Source organism: Taudactylus pleione, unplaced genomic scaffold (assembly GCF_031769625.1).
Source record: "Taudactylus pleione unplaced genomic scaffold, aTauple2 ptg000216l, whole genome shotgun sequence".
Lineage (NCBI taxonomy): Eukaryota > Metazoa > Chordata > Amphibia > Anura > Myobatrachidae > Taudactylus > Taudactylus pleione.
Window position 1 is genome coordinate 7,624,654 of NW_028284618.1, and position 12,015 is coordinate 7,636,668.

Here is a 12,015-nt window from a genome sequence, read left to right on the forward strand (position 1 = left end):
TTGAATTGGTTGAGCAAGGAGTGGGATGAAAAGAAGGCGGTGAGGCGGCTGTAAACAAAATGCTCAAGAAGTTTGGAGGCAAACGGAAGAGAGATGGGGTGGTAGCAAGTGAGAGTGTCAGGATCAAGGGTGGGTTTTTTAAGAATGGGGGAGACAAGTACATGATTGAATTCAGAGGGGATAGTGCCTCATGGGAGAAATTGAGGAGTCGGGCAAGATGGGAACAGGCAGCAGGAGAGAGGAAGCAGACGAGGTGAAAGGGAATAGGGTCAAGGGAGAGGTGAATGGAGTGGAGGAGCAGATTAGGGCCATGACTTCAACTTCAGACACTGAGTAGAAAAATGTCAATGTTGGCAAAGTGGATGGGGGGATGAGATGAGGCAGGGTGGGAAAAATGGGATGGGGTGCTAAGGTTTTGGAGGGATGTGATGTCCTGACATATTGTTTAAATTTTAGATGTGAAATGAGTGGCATAGTCAAGGGCTGAGAGAGAAGAGGTTGGCCAGAGGAGGGAGTTGAAAGTGGCGAAGATACAACAGGGATTGGAGGACTGGGAGGAGATAAGGGTCTTAAAATAAGAATGTTTAGAAAGGGAAAGAGCAGCACTATAGTTTGAGAGCATAAATTTGAAATGGAGGAAGTCAGCATTAGAGCGTGATTTCCTTCACTGATGCTCTGTGGTACGTGAACACTTTTACAGGTATCTGGTGCATTTGGAATGCCAAGGTTGAGGTGTGGTCAAGGCAGGAGAGAGAGACCATGGGGAAGAGAAGTGAGTTGAGCAGGGAGGATAAAGATTGCCTCCAGGTTACGCTTAGTGATGGCAGTCTTGGGAGGCAGAGGTGGAGAAGGGGTGAGGGATACGTTTAAAAAGAGAAGACGATGGTCAGAGAGAGGGAATCGGGAGTTGGTGAAATCAGAAATATCACATCGGTGAGTGAAGACTAAAGCAAGTGAATGTACACTCACATGGGAAGGTGAGGAGGTCCATTGAGAGAGACCAAATTATGATGTGAGGGTAAGGAGTTTAGAAGCAGAGTAGTTAGTAGGGACAATAATAGGGATATTGAAGTCACCTAAGATGAGGGAGGGAAGGTCTGAAGAGAGAGTGAAGGAGCCAAGAAGCAAAGTTGTCAAGGAATTTGGAGGCTGGGCCAGGGGGGCGATAAATGACAGCTACATGAAGGTGAAGAGGTTGGAAGAGTCAAATAGCGTGTATCTCATATATATAGAGAATGAAAGGGATGGTATCAGATAAGCTCAGGTCAGTGGCTGAACTACCACCACAGCAAGCTGTGCAGCCGCTAGGTGAGGGGGGCCTAGCGATGCTGGTACATCCTCCAGTGGCTGCTGCCCTGATTTCCTCAACGGATCAGTGACTTTGCTGCACATTCGCAGGGCAGTTGTATGCTTAGAAGATGAAAGCAGGAGCTCGGGTAAAATCACCAGGCCCTCCATCAAATTTTTCTTTGGGGTGTGGTGATGATGCTTATGTACTTCCCCTGGCCCAGGTGTTGATATGGGTTAGGTATGGAATCCCGGCGGTCAGAATCCCAACACCCATAGGTAAGTAAGGTAAGACTAACCCTTACCCCTACCCAGTTCCTAACTCTAACCTCCTCCTCGCCAGTGCCTAACCCTAACCTCCCCTTGCCCGGTGCCTAAGCCTAATCCTCCCACTAACCCCCAACGCTGTATTTCAATCATCGGCATCCCACACGCCGGGATGCTGACTACATACAACTGTGCCGCCTATCAGAGCTACTTGGACATGTAGTGTAGATGTCTAGAGATCAGGGCTGTAACTAGGGTAGTGCGACCAATGCCTTGGCACAGGGCACCACAGGGCAGGGGGTGCTGTTTGGGCCTGTCAATGTTCCTGTTTATTATCATTCTCACTTGTAGTTTCCTCTTCTTTTATCCCCAGCATCTCCTGGATTCCCGTATCTCTTCCCTGGCCCTTCCCCATGAGGCCATGGCCCTTTTTCAGGTGCTGTATCTTATGTCCCTATTTAAAAAATGGTGGTGGGGGGTGCCAATGCTCTCTCTGGCACAGGGCATCGAAAAGTCTAGGTACGGCTCTGTTAGAGATATACATTCTCTTTTCTAAGAAAGATCCTTATTACCCCCCTTCCCACACAAATACCCCATATGATGCGCTGAGGTACACATTATGTAAAGCCATAGAACTAAGACTAGTATGCATTCATTTTCTTGGAAGTACATAACAAATACACTTTGTTCGTTAATTGGTCTTAAAGGCAGCATTTAATTGGTGAATAAATACCTGACACTGGCATACAATGAAAATATCTACATTTGGATCAATGTTTCTGCAAAATGGCCTTAACTCCTGCACTGTACACGTTCCATCAATGCTCAGTTCCAATATACTCAGTAAAGGTTAAGTCATTGAGTCTGGTTATTGACAATGTGTAAAACTAACAGTCATTGATATTGATAAAATCACATAATGAAGATGCTTAATCTGTGATTTGGGACACACCGAAGGATGTTTTGGCCAATACAAATTTCAGACTTGATTTACATAATGCATTACTCTTGCCTGCAGTAGTTTGCCTTTGTAACTCTATTTATCCAATTATATACATCCATGCGTTAATATTTAATACAGATTTGTTTACTATTGGAAGACCTGGAGAGCCAACCTTTTGATGCAGTTTTCACTATACTATAGAGCAGTGCTGTCAAACTTGCGGCCCCACCTTCTGAAGTGGAACTACACATCACAGCATGCACTGACAGTTTTGCTAATAGGGCATGCTGGAATATGTAGTTCCACAGCAGCTGGATGGCCACGAGTTTCACACCACTGTTATAGAGCATTTGTGGAGGTAGTTTTGGTGTATGATTGTAACATTAATATATAACAAGTCAATGTAAAAACATCTGATCGCTTCTTAGCTTCCGCTACAAACCGTTAAGGTGTCCCATACATTATAATTACCTGTACAGAGTCCGTCGCCGCAGAAATCACTGTGCTGCTGTAACAGGAGTTTAAAACTGTAATCCTCAACTACACTCAACAGGTCATGTTTCCTGGATTTCCTTAATTATGAGTTAATCTATTTTGTGGGGTTATAATTCAACCTATTTCTTGAAAACATGACCTGTTGGGGATTCTTGGATAACAGAGTTGAAAACCCCTGTTCTGGCCCATGCACTGAGAACGGTGTCATATAGCGAAGGTGGGCTTAGAAGTATATATATATAAGTAGATGCGTCCTTTGATTTTAAGTGTGTAAGAAGTATTGCTTAAAAAATAGAAGCTATTGGTGCACTCACACTATGTTGTTTTGTCATAGCCAGCTAGCAGAAGCTCACTAGGACTAGGGCAATACCCTAGACCAGAGGTTCTCAAACTCAGTCCTCAGGACCCCACACAGGTCACGTTTTCCAGGTCACCCAGTAGGTGCACAGGTGTGTTCATTACTCACTGACACATTTTAAAAGATCCACAGGTGCAGCTAATTATTGCACTTGCGATTCTGTGAGGAGACCTGGAAAACATGTACTGTTTGGGGTCCTGAGGACAGAGTTTGAGAACCTGTGCCCTAGACTTCCAGGATGCAGAAAGGCCAGCCGGTAATCTGTTGCTTTATATCTGCACTCCTTCATGTACGTAGGACTTACTTGTCTCATTTATTTGTCATGCCTCCTGGAGATCCTGAAATGGAGATTCAAGTGGCAAATGCAGCGATATGTGTCATCACACAGTGGGGGCAGGACTGTGATGACACGATTTGCATTGAACTTTATTATACCCCTTTTCCACCAAAATTCCGGGTCTGACCCGGAGTTGGACGTTCTGACAGGGCCTTGTGGTAGGGTCTTGTTGCCGCAAGCTCCAGAGAGATAACAGAGCCGAAATCTCTCCCACTGACATCACTTGTGCGAGCGCTCAGCACTGGTGACCGGGTCTGAACCAGGCCCAGAGTTCCTATTCGGATAAGCCCCGGAAATTAGCCGGCGCCGACTCGGGATATTCCCGAGTCGGCACCGCTCACACCGGAGTCTGGTCTGCATAGACCCGGCTTTCCTGGCGTGAAAGTGGATGCTTGGAGATGACGTCATCTCTAAGCTCCACTGAAGCCGGACCAATCGGCCGGCTTGCAGCACACTCCAGGTAATCTTGACCCGGAGTGCGCTGTTCTCATAGCAGGGTTTCATGGACTACGCCCGTGTTAAACCTTGCTAGTTACCTAGGTTGGATTGCCGGGTCACTCGACCCGGCGATCCAAAACTCTCCCCTTTTACACGAGGGAGCTGCCCGGGTTAAACCTGCAATAACCCGGGTAATAGCTCCGGTGTAAAAGGTGTATTAGAGACAATACCAAAATGTAGGTCTCTCCCAGACAGTGCGTGAGAGTAGTCAGGTATGACGCAGGATAAAGAGGACGATATATAATGAAATGTATACTTTTTAATACGTCTTCATTAAGAGAATATACCGGGTGGTGTAGAGGTAGATTGCTAAACGAGTAGATTGATTAGCCGATGGGCGAGGTGATTGATGGCAGGGGTGGACTAACACAATTACTGATGTAATCAATACTTCTTCCAAAAACCTCCCCCCCCCTCACTCTACAGCGGTCCAGAGGCAGGGAGGGCGGGTGGAAATAAAATACTTTCTGTGCTGCTCCGTGCTAGGAGCATGGCGTTTTGTTGGTAGGCCGGATCTGTGCAGTGCATGGCGCCCTACACACCTGCGTCGTTTATAGAATGGTCGGGCCAGCCATGATTGATCGCCTGATCCATCGATTTGGTAAGTTCTATACACTAGATTCAGAAATGTACGTAAACCCGATGGTGTAAGGACGCCTCTATGTCTTAGCGGGCGAGGGCTTATTGCACTCGCAAGTGTTTAAAGACGCCACCTTGCAACTCGCAACAAACGTCATCTCCGGGAAATGTAGGATTAATCGGGACCATCAGGAGCCATTAGTGCTGCTCGCAGCACTTAAGGTAGCCCTAGCCTCCCGCAAGCAGTTCATGGAAAAATCATCCAAGTCACATGTTCAATGACGCTACTTTGCTAATTATGCACACCCATTAAACGCCGTTCTGACAGTCGGGCACGCCTGCATTCGCACATCCGCTCCCCCGTTCACAAGCACCTTCCCCTGTTACCACCCACAAACGGCACTGTCACTCAAAATAGCGGCCTGACTGCGTGCTACGGGCGAGCACTTTCCCATCACACTGACTGGTTCGCGCACACACATTGCAAATTATACGCATGAGCAGATTGAGAAAAATCGCTCAATGCGAGCAAGCACAGCATAGCGAACAGGTCTGAATCAGGCCCAGAGTCTTTACTGGCCTCAGAAGTGGCAGGAGGTGGCTGTTCCGAGTAAGCTTCGGCTTTCTGAGATGGCCAATGCTACAAACATCGCGACCGGTGGCCGCAATGTTGATCTATTGCTGCATCTGTGAACGCACCACTCGGATATGTGATGCCGGCTGAAGGCGTCTTTTTCCCTCAGATGCCTCCTGCAGGCATAAGCATATTAGTTGTACAGTATTGTACAGTCGCAATACCATACATATCTGAATCAGGCCCATTGTGTACACTTACCAATACGCCGCCTGACGTGTCTGGCCACAGGAACCGGTAGTGATGTATCTGTCGGTGGTTCCTGCGTCAGCATATGGGTTGGTTGGCGGATCGCCCATACAATCAGATGTACCGATATATCTACAAGACAGCCGAGCAGATGTCATTCAGACATATCGTCTGTACACAACCGCCGATGCACTAGTGATGTCATTTATCTGCTGATTGAACGTCATAGCACATAGTGTGTACTCAGCATTAGACTTGTCAGAGAGAGATCATTGCTGTCTATAGCAAGGGCAGTCTCTGTGGACTGGACGGGCCAGACTGGGTGGGTTGAGAAAGACGCTAGAAGAGTGGTGGCTTTTGGGGTGGTTATTGACAAGGCACTCAATTAATTTGGAGGAAAATGGGAAATAAGAATTTGGACAATAGTTGGATAGGGAGACAGGGTCGACAGAATTATTTTTTTTAAGGGCGGGTGAGAGATGTATAAAGGATGCAGGGAAAATAGTAGTGAAGAAGAACAAATGAATGAGGTGGGCTAGGTGCAGGCAGGAGAGATGGAGCAGAGAAGGTGAGCGGGCAGGGAGTGAATGGGGCATGTAGAGTTGGCAGAAAATAACAGAAGAGCATGAATCTCTTACAAAGAGATAGGTTGGCACAAAACCGGTTTGCTATGGGTGAGGGTTTGGGTGGAGTGTGGAGCCTGGCATGACAGATATTGGCAGATGGTGTAAATTTAGGAGATGAAGTGAGTGGCAAAGTCTAGTGGTGTTAACAAGGAGGGGAGATGAGAAGAGGATGGCAGATGAGGGAGGTATATATCTTAAAAAGGCAATGGGGGTTGGAAGACTGGGTGGAGTTAAAATATTTAAAGTAGGCTTATTTAGTGAGTGAGCAAGTGAGAGAGCACAGAGGTGAGAGTGAGATTTCCTCTAGAGAAAATCAGCAGTGTGGGAGTATTTTTGAAAGTAGCTGGTGTGCTTTTTTTTTGTTTGTTTGTTTCTTCCTTTTATATTTTCCCCTTTTTCATATTTAATTTTATTTAACAACGGAAGTTTGGAATCAACCCCCTATATCTTTCCAAGTATAGTGAGGGCATATAAACCATCAATAAAGTTGGCCACTTCAACTCTTACGGCCGGAACTTTACACCATAGGCGTTTACTATTATCCTTGTGGGGGATTTTGGGTAACCCTTACGAGCAACAGAGACAGGCATTGCTTCCACATAGCGAACAACTTTTATCTTATCACCCAGGTAACCTTTGTTTATCGTGGGTAGATGAAGTACCTCCTTATGTGTAAATGAGTACACACCTCCCCTTATGAGATAGACAAAAACTAGAGCCCTTTGAAATCTATAGGGTTGTCAAGTTTACTATATAAACAGTATACCCAGGATCACAGGTGAGTGGTGATCGGGGGTCACGTGATCAGGTTTTTTCTGACAACAATGTTTCTTTTAGTAATGCATGTTTATTTGTATTTTGTGTTACATTGTCTCCAACAATTTTTTTTTCAGATAAGTGGTTTGTTATAATCCCGCCCTCTTAATCACATATGAATCTAGTTTGGATAATGAAGAAGGGTATATAAATATATATTTATCTGTGGGAGATATTTTCATTGCCTCTGAGGAAGCTGTCTATAGACAGAGAAACGCGTTAGACTATTACTAGCGCTGATTTTTATGGACATTGATCTGCCAATTACCATTTCGATCTTGGGATGCTGTTGGACTTTATTTAGCTGGAGACTGGATTGTTCCTGTGTCCATTATTGAATACTATCACAAAGGGATTCAGGGCCTGATTCAGAGCTGAACGCTCTGACCAGAGCGCTCGCTTTGAATCAGGGCCCTCCTACCTGTTTTAGGAGCATCCTCATGGACGCTCGCATAGCTGTGGGTTACCACCCACAGCTTATGCGAGCGTCCATGATGATGGTCGCGATGGTCAAGACCATCGCGACCATCGGGCTTGCGACGGAGACCCTGCGGTAGGGTCTCGCTGCCGCAAGCCCTGGAGTGATTTTGGCTCTATCAGAGCCAAAATCACTCCCACTGACATCACTAGTGATGTCAGTGGGGCCGGCTTCAGACGGTAGATTTTCCCATGGGAACGCCTCCGTCTGGCAGGCACGCCCCCCAAAGGGGGCGTGCTGTCAATCAACATCGACAGCACGCCCCCTTTGGTGCGAGACCCGGAGCGATGGAGAGCCCGTCGCTCGCCGGGTCTCGCGCATGTGCACGATGGAGCTCCCTCCGTCGTGTGCATGTGCAGTGGGGGAACATCGACCCGCTTGCGAGCGTACTGCCACTCACGAGCGGGTCTGAATGACCCCCTCTATCCACAGCAGTAAGGAACTACAATACGGATCGTTGGGTGCCCCACACTACTATCATTAGTGTGGGATTGAAAACCTGCTGGTTTATTACATCATTATTGGTTGCACAAATCCACCACTACAGAGTAGTTTCATCACCAGTGTAGGACCCTTACTACAGCACCAAAGATACCTATGGTTGCTACGGGATGTAGTTATGTGACCGACGTCGGAATGCCAGGGATTTATGACAGGCGTCAAGCTACCGACGCCTGTCATAATCCCGACGCCGGAAAGCAGAACGGCGCGGGCCCAAACGAAGGAAGTACAGGCACCCATACTCTTAGCCGTGTGGGTAGGGGGGGAGGGTTAGGTTTAGGGCACCCCGGGGGGACTTAGGGTTAGGCACCCCCCCGGGGAGGGTTAGGCTAGAGGAAGGGGTGATAGGGTCAGGCACCCCTGGGGGGAGGTTAGGCACCCCCCTGGGATGGTTAGGTTTAGGCACTAACAGGGGGAGGTTAGGCACTGGGGGGAGGTTAGGGTTAGGCACCTCTAAAGGAGGGTTAGGGGGGGAGAGGGAAGGGTTATCTGTATTTACCTCCGCTGTTGGGATTTCCTTCCTTTAGCCAGCCGCTGTCGGGATTTGACAGCAGCCAGCAATACAATCCCATTCTGGTTGCTACAACATCATCCTATTGTAGGTAACTGCTCATCCCTTTAAGGACACTTTTGGACACCGGTAATTATGTTTACAAACTGCATTGACTCTATCTGGCAGTAATTAGATACACGTTTCTTTCAGCACAAGTCTGGTGAATAATTTTGTGCCTCCATCAAGTTTTTTTACATGTGTACATTTTATATATGTATGTATTTTAGATACCATTATTTTTATATGTTCCATTGTGGATCTATCACTCTAGATTAAATAACATTGTATATCAACATTTCATATGATCTTTTGGTATTTATATTTTCCAATTTATACTGCTTAGCACCATTCCTACTTTTTCTCTATGACTGGTGTGCTCGGAATGCCACATGTCCCGGTAGAGAGTAGAATGTACAGGCCGCCACCAGGTCTTGGGGTGTCGGAGTAGGAGTTGCAGGAGATATGAAATGAGATTCAAATAGGGCATTGTAAGCCGTGAGGAGGGGGTTATTCCTATAGGTTCAGAGGAAAAGGATATGAGAGTCGTCACGGCCATAAACTCAGTCATGTGGGTGTTCAGTATACCCTAAAGGACTCATGTAATTCAGGGGGTACGGAATAATTCTTTTCAACATCATTGCAGTGTTGATGGAATTATCACCTATACACAGCACTCTGTAATATTTTGTTGCTTTATAAATAAAATATTATGGGTACATCCACTTTATATTTCCTCCATATTAGAATTAAAACTGACCTTGCTATGAAAGACCAGTTGAGCAGGATTACACTAAACAGCAGATTCCCACTGACGCCCTCCTAATTAGATTCCACAGAAAAGGTGCGTACACACGGTACGATATATATGAACGAGAACGATATATCGTTAATTTTTATGCAGTGCACGACCAACGATGCGCGTTCCCGCATGAACGATAACGATATCTATGATCGTCCGTACATGCAGGTTAACCTGCACGATATTGGCAACTTTGCCTGTTCAGAGATGTGGCAGGATGATTTCACTGAAAGATATCTTTCAATTTGTTGGTGGTACAGATCGTACCGTGAGTATGCAGCTTTAACCTTTCATTTCCATCTTACTGAATATAGGGAAGTCATTGATATCTAGAAAATACAGTACATATATCTCCTTGTAAGACCTATTTTGGAATGTTTTGCAGACAATGACCCCATCATCAGGAATAGGGGACTGACAAAAGCACACTTTAACACTTCATGTTATATGACACTTCCCCTTTAAATGCCATTGAATGAATAAGTAACATGTAGACATATGGCAGTTTATTGCATTATAGGTCCTCCAGCATTGAAAGGTTAATTGCTTAACTGGAAGGTTGAAATATAGTATCTGAGAAGGATGTATTGAATGTGAAGTGATTGATCTCTGAATCCATAGAGGGTATTGCTCAATGACACGTCTGCCGTCCTTAATAGGTAATTTTATCTAGTATGCACACGCAATAAATCATTGATAAAGCTATTGTGTTTCTGCTCTTATTAATTGAATGCCTTTATTGTGGGAAGGAGGACACGTAATCCATACCATGAAATAATATCATATATAAAAAAAATAATTAACTACACTGCTTCTTAGTAAAAAAAAAAAAAAAGCAATTTTCTTATTATTCTGCATCTATTAAATGTATTGATTAACGTACACAAAAATAACTAAGTTAGGTGTGTATATTTGACTATTGACTTTCAAGAATAATAATATAAAAAAAAAATACACACCGTAAGATGTGATACATTTCATAACAAAAATGCATTAACGCATTTGGATCAAAATGTGAAAAAGTCTCTGACATCTCACTGAAATCTGTGTTTAAATATATTTTCTTTAATAAGAAATACATCATTTTGATTAAGGTATACTTACAAGTTATTGTACCAGAGTTATATTCAGACTCCCTTCTAACATCCCTCCCAATTATTATCCCAAGCTAGGTAGGACAACCCAGAGACTAATGGACTGCACCCACAGTCAGCAATGGCCAGTCTTGTGATATGAGATCTAATTATTGTACATTCTATCATGTTAATCTTCAACTCATTTATTGGACCTAAAGCCCCAAAATTAGAAAAGTTCTGGTATAATAAATTTAATGGACGCTGTGGATCTGGAGATCCTTGGACCTCCCCAACTCAAATTCTCCTGCACATTCACCGACCATCTAGTGTTGATCATCGCCACTCGGCAGCCATATAATACAGAGAAACAACTCTCACTCCTATTACAAAAAGTATATTGCAGAGGAACACACAACACACTGGTCAGTTGTTTCCTGTAGTTTGGACCTGTTAAGACTCAAACGGAGCTAAGAACATTAGACGTTACCCTCAGTGCTTAATCCATACAGATCAAGGATTGAGATATGGGTACTGGGTATCTGAATTGATAATGGTCTCTGGGGGTAAACAGGAACTATTTGAAAAGTTGTCCACTATCTTTATGTAAAACTTAATGAGGAGGGTCTTTAGGTCACTCTTTAGTAAAAGACCATTACTGTATCAGAGTGTTTATGTTGGAGAGGTGACATATATTGTAGAAATAGTTATAGAAAGATAAATTCTATTTTATGTGCAGATAGCCTTCACCTGATCAATACTCTACATAGCATTCTATTAAGTCTGTTTATATATGTCAGATGCTATTTTAACAGAGAGAGATTTAAGATGCAAGCAAACAATTTTGTAAGGCGTCTCGTGAAGTGACCTAACAACTCAGCTTTAGCAAAATGCATACAGAACCTAACAAAAACAGCAACATTTCTCGAATACCCCTTTCCGATGAAGGCCCTGATTTAGGGCTGATTGCGAGCGGCCAGGTGATGGTCGCGACCATTGGGCTTGCGACGAGACCCTTGTGGTAGGGTCTCGTCTGCCGCAAGCCCCAGTGAGCTTCCGGCTCTAATAGCTGGAAGCTCACTACTGACATCACTCGTGATGTCAGTAGGGCTGCCCCCAAACAGCAGGCATTCCTTCGGGAACGCCTCCGTTTGGCCAGCCACCTCCCCTCCCAGCCTATAAAAAGGGGCGAGCTGTCGATCAACATCGACAGCCGCCACATTTGTAGCGAGCTCTGGAGCGAGAGAATTTCCTGGCTTAGTGTGAATGGGTCAACCCAAGTTGTGTATCCTGGCATCTCGACCCTGGTGGACACCAGGGTTATACCCAGGACCGACCCGGCTCGGCTGTGGTCATTTGACCCGGGTCATGCATAAAATGAGCTGATTGGCAGCTGTAGAGCGCTTTCCATGACCACATCCTTGTGTGCCAAAACAAAAATCCATTTCTTATGACATACACTGTTTTACAGGACTGACAAGGGTTCAGGGAGAATGGGGTCTACCAGGACCCCATTCCTGGTAGACCCCATGTGTTCAAAAACCCGGAACTTTGGTCTGAAAGCAGTATTATTGGGGACCAA